Source organism: Rhinatrema bivittatum, chromosome 4, assembly GCF_901001135.1.
Source record: "Rhinatrema bivittatum chromosome 4, aRhiBiv1.1, whole genome shotgun sequence".
Taxonomy (NCBI): Eukaryota; Metazoa; Chordata; class Amphibia; order Gymnophiona; family Rhinatrematidae; genus Rhinatrema; species Rhinatrema bivittatum.
Genome location: NC_042618.1, coordinates 17,058,389 through 17,073,020, shown reverse-complemented (window position 1 = coordinate 17,073,020; position 14,632 = coordinate 17,058,389). Strand labels below are relative to the sequence as shown.

General features: G+C 43.9%; 1 protein-coding gene across 1 annotated transcript in view; it reads left to right on the top strand.

Annotated features, from left to right (window-relative positions):
* The first annotated feature begins 1,178 nt into the window (after window positions 1-1,178).
* The window catches only part of FOXN3 (forkhead box N3), a 645,757-nt gene continuing 632,303 nt past the window's right edge, over window positions 1,179-14,632 (top strand). The window contains exons 1-2 of the mRNA XM_029597765.1: window positions 1,179-1,333; window positions 1,687-1,778. The gene's annotated coding sequence lies outside the window, so the exon portion shown is untranslated. The remainder of the gene's footprint in view (window positions 1,334-1,686; window positions 1,779-14,632) is intronic.

Sequence of the window (14,632 nt, the reverse complement as noted above, 5' to 3'; positions counted from 1 at the left end):
GGGTAATTACCAGGTTCTTATGGCCTGGTTTGACATCTGTTGGAAACAGGATGCTGGGCTTGATGGACCCTTGGTCTGACCCAGCATGGCAATTTCTTATGTTCTCCAAGGAGCAGAGATTATAACTTCAGTTGTTTTGTTTTTTTTAAAGGCTCCCAGTCAAACCAAAACCCCCAAAAGATAGGTAGCTGTCACAAACAAACTGAGACATTAACATTCATTCCTCTGTGTTTTGGAGGAACAACTACAGCAGGGATGCACACCCTTGATTCTCCAGGGAAGCAAACAATTCTGGTTCCCGGGATAACCAAGCTATGGAAAGTAACCTTGCTCTCAAATAAAATGCATGTAAATATGTCTGATGAATATTAATTGTGGTGTCCTGATAATCAGGTTAGTTGTGCTCCTCAAAATCAGGGTTGGGCACCTCTGGACTGGATGGGAACCACAGAGAAGTACTTAACTTTCAACTTCACTCAGACCAGGAGCTGGTCAGCTAGCTCTACCAAATGCTACTAAAGGAAGAATAACCCTGAAACATAGCAATTCACACTCATAAAGTAAAAACTGTTCAAGTGGCTCTTGGAGGACTTGGGTAAATCTCTCTTCTGGTGCTCGTTTAATGAAGAGTCCCAGGCTTCCTCTGACATGACAGTGGACCCCCTTCCGCCCTCACCGCCCCGCCGAGACCCGACGCAACCATCTCCCCGCCCTCCGGCGGAACTCCGCCCGCGCTCCGCCCCGTCCGGATCTGTTCCCATGGAAACCGCCCACGCCAGGGCGAGTTGTCACGGCCAATGCCAAGCCCCCCCAGGCGACGGGACCCTCCCCTCGCTACCCCCGGATTGGTGGCGAATTTATGACGTAGGCGGCCGTTCCGCCGCCGCGCTGGCTCCCCTCCCCTGTCTCCGCTGTAGCCGAGAAAACTGGGAGGCGGGAGGGGGGCAAGCGTGGAGGAAAATCAGCTCCCTCTGCGGCGGGGATGCCCACCTCCCACCCCCTCTCTCGCTCTACCCTCCAGGGCTGCAGGGAGGGGGGCCGGAGCTAGCGCCCCCTGCCTGCCGACGGCACCACAGCCGGGGCGGGGAGTGGGAGAGGCTTAGGAGACGCGCCGTTGCTCTGGCAACAGATATGGTGGCGTGCCTGAACCATATTTATGCACAAGAGCAAAAAAAAAAAAAAAAAAAAAAAAATCCGGAGAGCAACAGCAGCTTCTGCAAAACATATTATTTATAATTCTCAGCTGACTTCCTTACTGCCATCTTCCCGTAGCAGTGTCAAGCGCTGAACGGGCGGCAAGCAGCTCTGGCCGTGTCATGCGGGTCTGGAGAAGGTGAGGAGGGGGCGCGAGACAGGAACCCTCCTCCCGCCCCCCCCCCCGTGTGAGGCGCGGGCGGGATTTTACCCGGGATTACCCCCCGGAGCCTCCCCTTCCCCGCGCGCTGCTAACTTTGCAACCAACTGCGGTGCAGCCTGGAAGGGCCTGAAGGGAGGTGGCGGCGGCTTTTGGGGGGGGGGGTTTAAAGACTTTTGAAATGATTGCCTACGTTTCTGAGAACTGGGTCGCTGCGGGGAGCGGGGTGGCTGCTGTCAAAAGCTTTTTCTTCTTCTATCGTTTTTGTTTTGTGCTGGCACAAAGTTCAAAACTAATAAAAGCTGATGATGATGTTCATTTCGTTTATGCAGCCCTGAAAACAACCCAGCCAGTTGGCAAGCTTCTGCTTTCCTTACACTGCCGTTTTGCCACCATGACTTTGGGGTCTAATTTGCAATGGGAAGTAAGTACTTTTTTGCGCGCCCCCCCCCTCCCCTCGATATTATTTATGGAGTAAAGGAAGGAGGAAAAGGAAAAGTTTGCAAGACACCGTTTTGGTTGTATTTTTTAAAACACATTTTAAGAGCTTTCATCGTAGATTTAAAAAATAGCAATTAATACTAACCCAAGGAAAGTTGGCTTCAGAAAGTGTACGTTTATTTTTATACATTTAAGCCTCCTTTTTGAAAAAAGGAAAGTAGGTTTATGACATCGGTGCGTCAGTATCCCTCTCCTTCTTCGATAACTTTTATAACTTTTGTGTCTACTGTCCATTTCATACCCAGTGTTTGGTAGTCAGGGAGTCCAAGGATATCCTGACTTTTTTATTTTTAATCTGGAATTTAGGCTCCATTAGTTCTGTATGGAATTTCTTGTTTATGAATGCAAAAAAAAAAAAAAAAGAATCCAATCAGTATAATTTTTTCTTTGTTTATAGTCATTCAGATAGAGTTTTTCTGTCTAAATATCCTGATTTTTGGGATGTGTGACTGACTGACTGAACAGGAATACTGGTGGGACCACACTAGTAACCTCTTCAATCTTCCCACCTCCTCCTGGCATGATCTTCGCCCCAACCCCTACCCCACCCCTGTTGAAATCCTATGCCACCAACAGGACAAGAGCAGCATTTCTTACTTGCTTGCCTCCTCCTCTGCATCTTCACTTTGATGTCTGAACCCCACACGGGGCCTGTAGCCTAGCAAAATCCTCTGGTCCCAGTAGGTTCAAACTTCATAGTGAAGCCTGCGGAGGAGGCAGCAGACATAGGTACCGGTATGAAGGGCTGCTAGTCTTATGCTGTTGGGTAGGGATCTCGCCAGGAGTGCATGGAAGAGACATGCGAGAGATGATGGTGCCAGCTTGGGAGGATGAGCAGGCAGCCCTGGGATGCTGGATGTGCGAGCCCTGCATCGACTGCTACTACTAGGCCACGTTTGGGAAGTCCTGGTGTAGGAGGCCTGGAGTCACAGTGCATTTGCTGTTCTGTTAGGGAGATGGTGAACTCTACTGGAAAGACTTTGGAGCTTCCGGCAGGCAGTACCCCCATCCTGAAAGATCTGTGGCAGGGGCTGCTTTAGTTTCAGACCCAAGGGAAATGGGAGGGTGGAACAATTTTTAGACACGCGCACAGGTTGCTGTTATCCGAAGGCTGGCCCTGCCCGGAGTGCTATTCAATTTCAGAAACATAGTTAGCCACCTCTGGGATAGACGTCCTCACATCATATTTCTGGCATCTGAAATTTTTGAGGTCTTCCAAGTGGGAGGAGAAAATGAATACTAGTATTTTTTTTGTTATGCAATTTAGTTTGAGTACTTGCCTGCACAGAGAAAGTAACTTATCCTGTTATCCAGGGTCACGAAGCTGGGTTTGAGATCTGTGTTCCAGGAGTCTTCTTTGATTGTAGCTCTGTCCTGTATTTGGTATTATCAAGTAAACTAAATCTAACTGACATTAGATGAAGATTCTAAGCCACTGAACTAGAAAATAATTTGTCTGTAACTACATTGTTTGTTATTTACTCTGTACATTGTACAGTAACCTTAGCACAGCTTGATAGCTGTATTCCAGTTGTTTTGATTTATCAGTTTTAAATTGCTTGGAGTGGTTCTAGGAAAAAGTGTTCAGAAAGGAATGAAGTTGGAAACTAAAACTGTCATAAGGCAGTATTGGGTGCAATTCTGGTCGCCCCATCTCAAAAAGATAAAACAGAACTGGAAAAGATACAGAGGGGAGCAACGAAAATGATAAAGGGCATAGAATGGCTACCTTATTAAGAAAGGCTAAATAGGTTAGGGCTCTTCAGCTTGGACAAGACTCAACTGAAAGGGGATATGTGGGTGGAACAGATAAATAGGGATAGTATTTACCCTTTCAGATAATACTACAACTAAGAGACACACCATGAAACAAATAAGTAGCAGATTTAAAACAAATTGAAGAAAGTACTTTTTCACTCAGCACATAATAGAGCTGTGGACTGTATTTGTGGAAGATGTGATCAAGGCATCTAGTACTGCCTGGTTTGAAAGGGGTTTGGACAAATTCTGGAGGAAAAGTCCATAAAACATTAATAGCCAGGTAGACCTGAGAAAACTACCACTTTATCCCTGAGGGTGAGCAACAAAGAATGGACTATTCTTTGGTATGTTCTGGGTACTTTCTAATGACCTGCATTGGCCATTGTTGGAGACAGGATGTTGGGCTTGATGGACCTTTGATCTGCCGCAATCTGGCATTTCTTTTGTCCTTATGTCAACCAATATACCTTCACTCTTGCACTTGGAATGCTCAGCCTTTTCCTGGTTGGACAACACATTAAGAAAACACCATTTCTGTGCATGTGTCATTCTTTTATAACTTAATAGAGTAAAATAAAAAAGTTGCTGTTCTTAACATAGCAGTAGCACTTTTGGAGATGGGCATTTACTGTTGGGACCCTGAAAAGCAGGATATAGCTACCAACTTCAGACTGTTTGATCCTTCCCTAATATTGCTTAAAGGGCCAAATATTAAAGCAATAAAAATGTGTTCTCATATTCATCTTTGTTAATGATAATTTTTTTTTTTTTTGGCTTGGGGGGGGGGGGGTAATGAGGTTGAGGGCCTAGTAGTTTCCTCCTCCTCCTTTGGGCTATTAGCCCAGTTAGAAATGGGGTTAGGATCTGGTGCCATGAGAGTTCATTTGCAACTACCTTAGGGGTATCATCTCTTATTTGTATATCCTCTCCCCAACATTTCTAGTCTTGTCAGTGCTGCGACAATCCTGGGCCAGTCGCCATGCCCCAGGGCTTCTTTTGGAGGAACATCCGTAATGAGCTTTCACTTTATATTTTAGTCTTTTTGGCTTTATTTTATTGGTATAAATTAAATAAGTTAAGTACTAATCATGTTAAGAAATCTGATGATCATCTGCATATAATATAATTTGTTTCACTCCAGTAGTAAATTAGCCTACCAGATGTACCATGTGCATAGTCCAAGACAAAGTTAGGATGGTCAGTGCTTCAGCAATTACACTACGTGGGCTTGATTCATCACAAATTCTTTGGCCTATGGAAGATAAACCCTTACATAACATCTATCACAAAAGCAGGTATTGTCTAGGAAAAAAAAGCCGGAAAAAAGATATTTTGAGCATGAAGTAGGAAGACATTCATTAACGCCCTCATACCACGCCCAGACATGCCCATGTTTTCTGAGTATTTTTCCACCCCGGATTATAATATTTAAGTGCTACAAAAAGAGCATATCTGGAAACCCGTACTCTGAAATACGTGACCGAAGGTGTCAAAAGAAATCTGCCCAGTCATCACACACGGGTTGCACCCAGTGGCCAGACTGGGGTTGTATGCGTACTGGGTTTTGGAAGGAACTGAGATCTGTAACTCCTACTAAGGAATGTCTGTGCAATACCTGGGCTACATGTAGGGAGGGGGCTGTTAAACAAGGAGGAAAGCCCTCACACTGAGGGAAGTGATGCATTATGGCTCTGAAGCCCAGTAGATGCTGGGTCCAATTGAACTTGGAAAGGAGCAAGAGGAAACTGTTGTCTACAAACAAGAAACCAGACAGATCAGTAAAGGTCAAAAGAGCTGCTGCTTATTTTTCAGTGTCTGTACTTTCCCCTTTTGTGCTTCTTCCTTTCAGTTTCCCTTCACAAACTTTATAACTTAAGATCCCTAATTTTGTTTTATTCATGGTACAGTAATCCCAACCTTGATGATGCATTACTGAGATTAAGGTTAGAGCGGTATCAGTTTCCCCATGTTAATTCTCATGAAATCAGCAGTCAGTCAGTAATGACCTGTGTAAGACAAAAGCAAGGATATCTGTGGTTCATTTGTTTTCTTACGAGTAACTGATTATGATGGGGATAATTAGCATTATACTTTTTGTATCTTTTCTCATGCCAGCAGCTAGTGACAAGTTTTTCTATTTTATTTTTTTCCTTCCTCTTAGTTCTGGCATTTATTTTTGTTTTTCTGTCAATAAGCAGGCTGAATTGGTCATTACATGTGGGATGACATCATCCAGCAGCGCCAGAATGCACTCGTTTGCCTCCTGTCTCTCTTCATTCATTTTTTGTTGGAGCACAATTTTTCACAAGATTTCACTTCTTTTGGTGTATTTGCTTCATAAAAACTGTTCTTAGTTGTCTCACTGTCTCTGCAGCCCCACAACAGCACTTCCTAGTGCTACTGGAAAAAAAATGATGAAGCATAGCCCTACCTTCCATCATGTCTGGCCAGAACAAAAAGTCGAGTGGGTTCAAAAGCTGTATCTGTGGCAAGATTATATCCCTTACTGACGGTCACAAACTATGTTACCAATACCTTAGACTGGAATGCAATCAGAACTGCTATGCTTGTGGATGGATGTCCCTGTGCTCACAGCATTCTAGGGCACTTCATATTCATTATTTTTATATACCGACATTTGGGATATCACATTGGTTTACATTCAGGTACTGTAGGTATTTCTCTATCCCCAGAGGGCTTACAATCTAAATTTTTGTACCTGAGGGAATTGAGGGTAAAGTGACTTGCCCAAGGTCACAAGGAGCAACAGCAGGACTCGAACACTGGTCTCCTGGTTCATAGCCCACTGCTCTAACCACTAGGCTATTCCTCCTCCCTTGATCAAGGAACTGTGTAAATTTCTGTGGGGTCACAGTAAGTCCTAGTCTCGTAGTACAACATTGTCTGCTCGTCAGGAAAAGAGCTGAGCGGAAGATCCTCTAAAACTCTCCCATCTGTTCGGGCTGAAGCTGTAGGATCAAGTTCGACCAGCTGCTTTTCATGAAAGATGAAGTGGCATCAATTGCTGGGGCCATTACAGCATGCATCAAAGAAGCATAAACACTCTAAGCGCATCGAATCAGCACTGGTACTGTTTATGTGGCCATCATCGGCTCCATTGACACAAGCAGCATCAGTGTTCATGACACACAATGCATTGAGCCATCCAATGCATCCTGCACTGATGCATTCAATGCACAATGCACTGATCTTGCATTGGATTCTTTGATGTGTGTCTCCGAAGATCTGCCCAAGCATGCAAAGTCATCCAAGGCATCTAAGAGTTCTATCCCATCAAAGCTACTGATGCACCTGCCTCAAAGCACACTTTATCATGCAGCTTTGCCAATACAGCTGTATACAGCCCATCTTATATCTGCAAATTAAGGAGTTGGGTTACCTCTGCCCTCTCTAATAACGAGGCTGCTCACCCTGTCTGGAGTAGTGGCGGAAGGACTTTACCTGGGGACTGCAGAACCGGTATCCTCTATAATACTGCTCACCTCCAACAGACTGCCTATTCTAATGTAGGAGCCTATCCTGGTCTCAGAAGAAGATATTCTACCACTTGTGCCAGGCCAGAAGACACACCAATCACTCGACCAAATCGCAGATGTGGTGAAGAGTTTCTTTACCTCTCTGACTAAGGAGAATTAAGAACATAAGAACATGAACAGTTTTTCATGCCCATTGGATGTTTGTAGGTCACCTGTTTAGAAACTGATGAGAGAGTTGATTTTGAATTTCAATTGCCCATTTAATTAATCTATCTTTATCTGAAGGATAAATTCCTATGAACTTCAACAAGCTGCTGTTCAGCCTCTTCTTAAAAAAACCCCCAAAAATCCCAAGTTTGATTTGTCGGATCTAGCGAACTATTTCTTTGTTCCCTTTTATAGCAAAACTTTTAGAAACTATAGTTTTACAGCAATTAGAGGATTTCATTGAAGATTTATTTATTTTAGATTTTTATATTCTGCTTTTTGGCACTTCAAAGCAGGTTACATTCAGGTACTGTAGGCATTTCCCTGTCCCCAGTGGGCTTACAATCTAATTTAGTACCTGAGGTGATGGAGGTTAAAGTGACTTGCCCAAGGTCACAAGGAGCGACAGAACTCTGGTTTTCCTGGTTTGTAGCCTGCTGCTCTAGCCACTAGGCTACTCCTCCACTCCTAGGAGTTCTAGGCCAACATCAATTTGGTTTTAGAAAATTTTATAATATAGTATTTTTATTGATGATCCTTATCGACACATTTAGAAGAGGCATGGATAGGGGTCCAGGCTAAATTGTAATCATGCTGGATCTTGCTGCCACTTTTGATATGGTTGAGCATGGAATACTGATACACCACTTACATAGCCTAGGTTTCTCAAGCCAGGTTCTAAGCTGGTTTCAATCCTACTTACATGACAAAAAGCAACTAGTCTGGAATAAAGGGAAATGTTCAAAGATGTACGACATGTACTCGGTGTTAACAAACGACCTGTTTCTTGCTGACTGAGTAGTCCCGCAGTGTGGCAATGGCCGCCGTCAGCAACAGAGGTTCCATTGGGAAGGAGGGCGACGTGAAGCACGTTCCATTTTGGCTCCTCCTTCCTGCCACACTGAGCATCCCTGCCAGAAGTTCCCGTGGAGGAGATCAAGGGCAGGAGATATATAAGCAATGTTTCCGCTGCAGTACTGTGCCTCGGCAATGGGCTGTGAGTAGGTGCTTGCTATTCTCTCGCATTGTGTTGCTTGCTTTGTTCCTTGTGTTTCCCCTGCCTCTTGGTTTGTCTTGTGAGTTCCTCTGTGTGTTAGTTCTGTCTTGGGCTCCTCTGTGATCTCGACCCATGCCTGGACTCTGGACTGGACTGGATTGTTTGCTGCCTGCCTCGACCCCTTGCCTGGACTTTGGATTGGATTGTTTGCTGCCTGCCTCGACCCCTTGCCTGGACTCTGGATTGGATTGTTCTCTGCCTGCTCTGACCCTTGCTGGACTCTGGACCAGGATTGGTGCTGCTCCTCAGATCCACTGTCTGATCTCGAACAACTTCTGCTTGTCCTGATTTCCTACTTGACCTGGTCAAGGACTGCTCAACATCTCCATTCAAGGTAAGACTGTTACTTTCTTCCATTGGATCCACAAAAATCGTAACACTCGGGAGTCCCACAGGGGTCAGCCTTATCAGCGTCATTGTTTAACATCTATCTGGCGCAATTTGTGAGCCCTCTTTGAGGGCTTCCGGATGTATGCTGATCATATTCAGTTTTACTTTCCTCTGGAAAGTTATTGGCTTGAGACATCCTGTAAGCATGCGATTACTTCTTGTCTCTCTGATAATAGACTTGCCTTGAATTTGTCAAAAACTGAAATCATGTGCATTAGAAATCGGGAGACAGTTTTAATTCCAGAATATTTTCCATATAAATGGGGTGAAATACAAGTTGTTGCCAAGGTAAAAAGCCTTGGAGTGGCGATTAACTCCAAGTTATGTTTTGCTCTGCAGATAAAGTCAGTCGTCAGGTCAGGCTTTTATAAACTATGCCTTTTATGTCCATTAAAGAGCCTTTTGAAACCCTGCGATTTTTCACCTGGTTGTTCAGGCAATGATAATGCTGTTCCTGGATTACCGCAGTGTGCTGTATCTAGGATTGCCTGCGACATACTTGAAGTCCTTGCAGCTTTTACAAAATACTGCTGCCCGGCTCATTTTTGGGCAGTCAATCTGAAAGCATATCTGACCTTCACTGGCTGCCTGTTCAATGGAGGATCAGATTTAAAACTTCTATACTGGTTCATAAAATGCTTGGGCATCCCACAATTCCATGGACTTGTAACCTGCTTAAACATTATGCCCTCAAAACATCCTTACTCTCTTCACAAATGGCGCTGTTAGATATTCCATCTCTCCGTGAAGCATGCCTAACCGAGTCAAGGCTTTGGTTCTTTTCGGTAGCAATTCTTGAAGCATGGAACAGTTTACGCAAAATATGCTTTGAAAAATTGTATTAAAAGCTTCAAAAAGCTTTTAAAGACATTCTTATTTGAACAAGCTGATGGTGACTCTGACCAATAGGAGATGTTCCCTATCAACGCTCTGTGTTTTAGGATCTGATGGAGCTCCTGCAGTCTTAGAGGTTTTATGATACGTTTTTATCTGATTGTACTCACCATGTGATTGATGTATTTTATGGTTTTGTTTATTTGGTTAATTTTTGTGCTGCCCATTGTGGTCTATTTTATTTATTATGTATGTTTTGTTGTTAGCCAGCTAGGGTTTTCACATAGGTAGGTTATAAATAAATATAACCATAGCCATAAGTCTTGCCATACTGGGTCAGACCAAAGGTCCATTAAGCCCAGTATCCTGTTTCCAACATTGGCCAATATAGGTCACAAGTTCCTAACAGAATCTCAAGATTTCAAGAGGTCAATATTTAAAGCTGGCCGTAACTTAGCCAGTTATAACTTATCTGACTAAATCTTGATGTATATTCAGTGGCACAGTGATGCCACTGAATATATGCATGTATGTGTGCACTTTGCCGGATAAGTCTACCTGTCAACGCTTAGGCCTGCTCTGTGGGATGTCTAAACTTAGACATACACTTACATACCTAATTCTGAGTATCAGTAGTTAGGCATATAAGTTATACATCTAACTCGCTCTGCTCCCAATCCGCTCAATGTACGCCCACTTTATTTTGTGCATACATTTTAGATGTATAAGGGACTTGTACAGCTAAGCAGTGGCTGCTGTCATGGGCGCATATTTAGTGGCCGCTACATATCCAATTAACTCTCATTTATCCAACTAAATAGCATTGAACATGCTTTGAATATTAACCTCCAAGCTGCTTATCCCAGAGATAAGCAGTGGATTTCTGCAACTCCACTTTAATAATGATTTATGGACTTTTCCTCCAGGAAATGCAGCTACACTAATAGCTTTCACCACATCCTCTGGCAATGAATTCCAGAGCTTAATTAAGAGTTGAGTAAAAAAATATATTCTCTTATTACTTTTAAATGTGTCACCTAATAACTTCATTGTGTGTCCCCTAGTCTTTATTCATTTTGAAAGAGTAAACAACTACTCGTTCCATTCCACTCATTATTTTATAAATCTCTATCGTATCTTCCCTCCAGGGGTGGATTGACCTATCGGGGGATCGGGCTTCCCCCGGTGGGGCCGGTCACTCCTGTCACGTGATTTTTTTTTTTTTTTAATTATAAAGTTTCCAGGCTTCCAGCCAAAGTATTAGGGGGCGCCGCGAGCAGTGGTATCCCGAGGGGAGCCAATGCCCCCGGGCGCAGGGAGGCTCATGCGGCCGCCAGTGACACGCATGTAGCAGGCAGATTGGCAGGGCCGTGGTGGAGCTCATGTTACCACGGCCCGAAGAAAAAGATCGCGTTTAAACACGCTGATGTTCCTCCTCCTTCCTGTCCGCGCGGTCCCGGAAGTAAACGTTGCTGGAGCCACGTGGGCAGGAAGGAGGAGAAGCATCAGCACGTGCAGAAGAGGAGCAGAACTTGCGCTTACGGGCCACCGTGAATCATCTCAGCGGCCGGAGAAGAGGAAGAGGCCCGGTAGCAGGTCCGCTGCGGCCAGAGAAGAGGAAGAGGCCCGGTAGCAGGGCCGCTGCAGAGCCCAACCTGCGGCGACCCGTGAAGAGGAGGCACAGAGGTGAGAGAGAGGCTGAGGGTCTGTAGAGTGTGTATGTGTGCTTGCATGAGATGAGTTGAGAGACTGTGTGGGAGTGAGAACCTGAATGTTTGCAGAGACAGCATGTAAGAGCCTCTATGTGTATGAGAGAGACAGCATGTGACAGGGAGAGCCTGTGCTTGAGCAAGACAGCACGTGGGAGTGAGAGAGAGCCTGTATGTGTGTGTGTGTGAGAGAGACAGCATGTGCCAGTGAGAGACTGTGTGTATGAATGATTGTATGAGAGAGAGCATGTGACAGTGAGAGCCTGTGTGTGTGTGAGAGAGAGAAATGCATGTGAGAATGAGAACCTGACTGTGTGTTTGAGGGAAGAAGATGGAGAGAAAAAAAGATAATATAAAAGGAATTGAAAAAAAAAAAAAGAAAGGGAAGGTGGAAAAAAAAAAGCCTGTGACCAACTAATTTGAAAACTAAGATCAGCCAGCAAAGGTAAAATAAAAAAATAAATTACTTTTTAGTGATTGGCACATGTAATCTTTGGGAATGTGCAAGAATAGCACTTTCTCTATGCGGATCTCACGATGTACGAGATCAGCATGGAGAAAGTGGAAGCTCACGGGGCCTGCACAGAGGAGGCAGCAGAATGGGCTTCAGTGTCAGTAGCAGCAATCTGCGCCTCCCCAATAGCCATGCGGTAGCAGTGACAGTGGCAGCAGAGGAATGAGAGAGGTTCTGAGGTTGCTGGCAAAAGAAAGAGAGGGGGATCTGCCTTTAGTGTGTGCATGTGTATGAATGGGACTCTGCCTGGGGGTGTGTGTGTGTGAATGCATGGGTGCCTGCCTGGGGGTCTGTGTGTGTGAATGCATGGGTGCCTGCCTGGGGGTGTGTGTGTGAGAATGAATGTGTGCATGCCTGGGGGGTGGGGAGGGAGTGTGAGAAAATGAATGGGAGCCTGCCTGGGGGTGGGTGTGTGTGTGTGTGTGAGCCAGTGAGTGTGAGAGCATGAGTGTGTATGAGAAAATCCAAGGGAGTAAGAGTTTGTGTGTGTGTGGAGGGGGAGAGAGTGTCTTAGAGCCTGTCAGTGAGAGCGAGAGGTTATGGTGGATATAAGAGCATGAATGTGTATGTATGTGTGAGAGAGAATGGACATGTGAGTATGTGTGAGAGAGAGAGGATAACCTCCTAATCCTTGACAATATCAGGGTGACTGGAAATCAAGAGCTCCCACAGAAGGGGACAGCAGGGGCTTTTTAAAATCCTTATTAGTTTTAATTATTGAATGTTATTTGATATATGTACTGTTTTGAAATATTTTATTAGTGTTTGGGATATTGTAAAAAATGTATATGATTTTAATTAATAGAAATTCTATTTATCAGTAGTTTTAAAATATTTTTTATTATGGTTTTACTATTATAACTGATGCTTTGTTTCTTGATTTTATTTGTTTTATGAGGAATGGTGGTTCTATTTTTCTATTGTTAATACACGGAGTCTGGCTTCTTGGGGTTTCCATTCAGTTTTTGTCATTTGTACTCCTTCATTTTGTATTCTGTATTTGGGTGAGAGTTTGTGTTCTGCATGCAAAGACTGAGATGAAGCATTCTTTTAGCATGTGTTTTCTCTGTAGGGATCTGTGTAGTAGCTTGGCCTGTTCTGTTTTCCTGATAGGAGGTGTATTGATATTTTAGATTCTGGTGTAATATTTGTGGTATTCTTTTTCATAGGTGGGGTTGTTATTCTTTGAGTGTTAGCAAATAGTACTGTGATACGGGAGGACCATACCGAAATATAGGGGTGTGTACATATATATGTAAATTATATTGTATATGTAATTGGTTACCCATGGGCCAGTATGGAGAAAAATCCCCCTGGCTACTATTTTCCCTCATCTCTTCTCCAAGCTGAAGAGTCCTAACCTCTTTAGCCTTTCCTCAGAATGGAATCGTTCCATCCTGCTTATTATTCTGGTTTCTCTTCTCTGTACCATTTCTAATTCTGCTATATATTTTTTGAGCTGTGGTGACCAGAAATGAACACAATACTCAAGATGAGGTCACACCATGGAACGATACAGGGGCATTATGATATTCTCTGTTTTATTCTCCATTCCTTTCTTAATAATTCCTAGGATTCTGTTTGCTTTCTTGGCTGCTGCTGCACACTGAGCAGAAGATTTCATTGTTTATTTTCAATGATGACACCTGGATCCTTTTCCTGAATGGTGACTCCTAATATGGAACCTTGTATTGTAGCTTAAATTGGGTTATTATTCCCTAAGTGTTTCACTTTGCAATTGTCAACATTATATTTCATTTGCTATTTGCATGCCCAGTCTCCCAATTTTGCTAGGTCCTCTTGTGATTTAACAAATTTGAATAATTTTTTGACAATGGCAGATTTGATCACTTCACTCGTTGTTCCTTTTTCCAGGTCGTTTATAAATATAGTAAAAAGCAGTTGTCCCAGAACAGATTCCTGGGGCCCTCCACTATTCACCCTTCTCAATTGTGAAAATTTACCATTTAGCCCTACTCTCTGTTTTCTGTCTTTTAACCAGTTCGCAATCCACAATAGGATATTGCTTCCATCCTATGACTTTTTAATTTCCTAATAGGTCTCTCGTGAGGTACTTTTGTCAAATGGTTTTTGGAAATGCAGATTCACTATAACAACAGATGGAAGGAATGTTCCAGCCTCTTCTTTCCACTACCACTACGGTGATACCTCAGACCGGAGTCCTGATTTCGTCTCTAAGGATGAACTCATTGGAACTCTTGATTAGGAGTTCTTCATTGTCTATTGCAGCAGAATCCAGTAGGTCAGAGGTGATAGACCAGGCCACTCTTCCTTGGAGTCAACCAAGTTGGTTCACTCTCTTCAGCATTGGAGTCCTGGATAAGTGAGCCAGTGCCCTTAGGTTCAGATGAAGACTCTACTGGCATACCCTCTGACCCACTGACAGATCCTCTGGATCACACCTCGCCCCCAGAAGATCTCACATATTCTAAGTTTGTGGAAAAGATGTGTGCAACACTGGGCATCCATATCTGCAGAGACAAAGCCCCCCCGTTCTGAGCTCCTTGGTCTTCTTCAGATACTGGATACTCAAGCTGAACCAGCAGCCCTTCCAGTTTGCAATATCCTCAACACTCTGCACATGAGAATGGGAGAAACCCCCATTTCAGGCACTCCTACGGCTAGAAAGCTGGATCTCAAATGCAGAGTTCAGCAAGCACTGGGTTTTGGTGTTATTCAACTGCCTCACCAATCGGTAGTGGTTGAGTCTGTTATGAAAAAGATGAAGAAAACATGAATTTACTCACATGCTCCTCTAGGAAAGGACCACAAACTTCTAAATAACTT